The following is a 2,687-nucleotide window of genomic DNA, read 5'->3' as shown; positions in this document are numbered from 1 at the left end:
GGGACCGACCTAGACTTTGCCCACAATGGTCTGTCTTGTCAAAGCTATGGTTTTTCCTCTAGTCAGGTATGACTTGAGAGTTGGACTATAAAGAAAGCTGAGCACCGAAGAATTGATGCTTTTGAACTGTGGTGTTGGAGAAGACTCTTGAAAGTCCCTTGAACTGCAAGGAGATACAAGCAGTCCATCCTAAAAAAATCAGTCCTGAATATTCATTGGAAGGACTGATGCTGAAGCTGAAACTTTGGCCACCTGATGCGAAGAACTGACCCACTGAAAAGACCCAGATGCTGGGCAAGATTGTAGACGGGAGAAGAAGGGGACAACAGAGAATGAGATGGTGGATGGCATCTCCTACTTGATGGACATGTGTTTGAATAAACTCCAGGAGTTGGTGATGGAGAGGAAAGCCTGACGCGCTGCAGTCCATGGCGTCACAAAGCATCGGACACGACTGTGCGACTGAACTGAACTGAACAGCTCACAACAGGGAGACCCATCCAGCTCAATGAACATAAGCCTTATATTTGTTGTAAACTTTCCATAAAACTCTTCACAACCTTATATATACTTTATTCCAGAACTAGCTGTTCATTATTACATATATTCAGTTTAATGATCTGTAGTTTATTATTTCTGTAGTTTTGAATCTCAGGGAAAATCCTCAGGGCTTCCTGCTGCCCTTTATGACTCACATGTCCCACATAATCCCTCATGTTTCTATTGTGTTTAATTGACAACAGTCCAGTTCATGTCCTTCCACCCACAATGACTCTGGATCTGGTTCCCTAACCTTAGGGCAGGCTCATCAACACTTGAGGAATCCTTGGGCTCTCTTTCTTATTAATTCACTGACTGATAGCTGCTGCTGCTACTGCTAAGTCACTTCAATTGTGTTCGACTCTGTGCAACCCCAGAGACGGCAGCCCACCAGGTTCCCCTGTCCCTGGGATTCCCAGGCAAGAACACTGGAGAGGGTTGCCATTTCCTTCTCCAATGCACAAAAGTAAAAAGTGAAAGTGAAGTAGCTCAGTTGTGTCTGAATCTTCTCCACCCCATGGACTGCAGCTCACCAGGCCCGGTGCCTGTCACACACAGGCTCAGTTCCTTCATGTCCACCTGAGCACATGCTTCTCGAGTTGAGGAGTCAGGGAGCAGCAAGCTGAACCACCTCAGGCCTGTGACCCAGCTTTCTTTGAGGAGAGAAGCTGGTTGCCCAGCACCACGGATGACATGTGGGCACAAAGGAGTACAGACGTGGGAGGGATGTCGGGAGAGATGGCTGACCCCAGGGTAAAGGAAAAATGCTCAGATTTTACGTGAGACATCCATTGCATGGGGGTACTTCCTTGTGAAGCGGGGCAGCCATTCAGTAACCGATATTCTAGAGCCCCAGACTGTATCTCATGCACAAACCTCACACTTGGAAGGACCCTGCACTGGCTGCCATGCTCTGCTGCTGTGATTTTCAAATTCTCAATAATTTCTGAACCTGAATATCATGCACCTGGTCCTGAGTGGGTGACCATGGTGACCTCCTGATGAGCTGGTTTCCATGGAACCCGATCGCACCTCTGGGGTCTGGATGACTAACCATTCCTGGGGCCTCAGAGGAAAAAACCCAGAAGCTAAGGTCAGAAGCAACAAATGAGCTCGATGTTGTAGCCACAAAAACAAGCCTTCAATCGGAGCCTGGCAAGTCCATGGGATCCATACCTGTGCTCACAGTGTTTCTGGTCCAAGAGACAGTGGGACCCACAGCGCAGGAGACTAGTGCCCAGGCCAGGCCACTACAGAAAGAGGGACTTTTCAGTTCAACTCCTGTGACTTGGACGCTGGGGTCAAATCAAAGGAAAGCCTTCTCCTGACATGAAATGATCTCTCACCAAATTGCTGCTGCTGGTTGTCTGCTCAGTCCCAGCACCAGTGTGAGAACAGGAGGCCTTGCTGTGTGCATATCACATGGGACCTCAAAGGAATTTCCTAGGAAATGAGGACTTCCTCTCAAAATAGCATCATAGAATCATTTCAGAGAATGTGTGTACGAGAAAAGAAATTTATGAACGTGAATAAATAATTAAAAAAAAAAAAAGCCTGTAGCAGCAGGGAAGACCTTTGGATGGTCATTTTCCAAACCATCCATGTCCAGATAGGATAGTCCCTGACATGGATATGGTGCTCACATGCTTTCAAGAACTTCTTTACCCATAATACTTTCCGCTGAACAAGGAAATGGCAACCCACTCCAGTACTCTTGCCTAGAAAATTCCATGGATGGAGGAGCCTGGTGGGGTACAGTCCATTGGGTCACAAAGAGCCAGACACGACTGAGCAACTTCACTATCAAAATGTGAATAGGTATATTTTAATAATAGATTAGATTAACCTTTTAGTTCATAAAGCAGATGACCCTCCATAATGTCAGTGGGCTTCATGAAACCAAGTAAAGGGATGAACAGATGAAAACGCTGATCCTCCCCCAAGTAAGAGATAATTGTCAGCCGATGGCCTTCACACTGGACCGTTAGTCCTTCTGCTTTTGAACTTAAACATCAGCTCCCCTCAGTCTCCAGTAGCACCAGACCCGCTTGCAGCTTTTGGACTTACCAGCCTTCACAACTATGTCAGCCGATTGCTTTAAAACATGTATGTGAGTATGTGTGTGTATATGTGCATGTGTGTGTGTG

Source organism: Bison bison, unplaced genomic scaffold (genome assembly GCF_000754665.1).
Source record: "Bison bison bison isolate TAMUID 2011002044 unplaced genomic scaffold, Bison_UMD1.0 scf7180017864352, whole genome shotgun sequence".
In the NCBI taxonomy this organism is placed as follows: domain Eukaryota; kingdom Metazoa; phylum Chordata; class Mammalia; order Artiodactyla; family Bovidae; genus Bison; species Bison bison.
Note: the sequence above shows the minus strand (reverse complement) of the source record.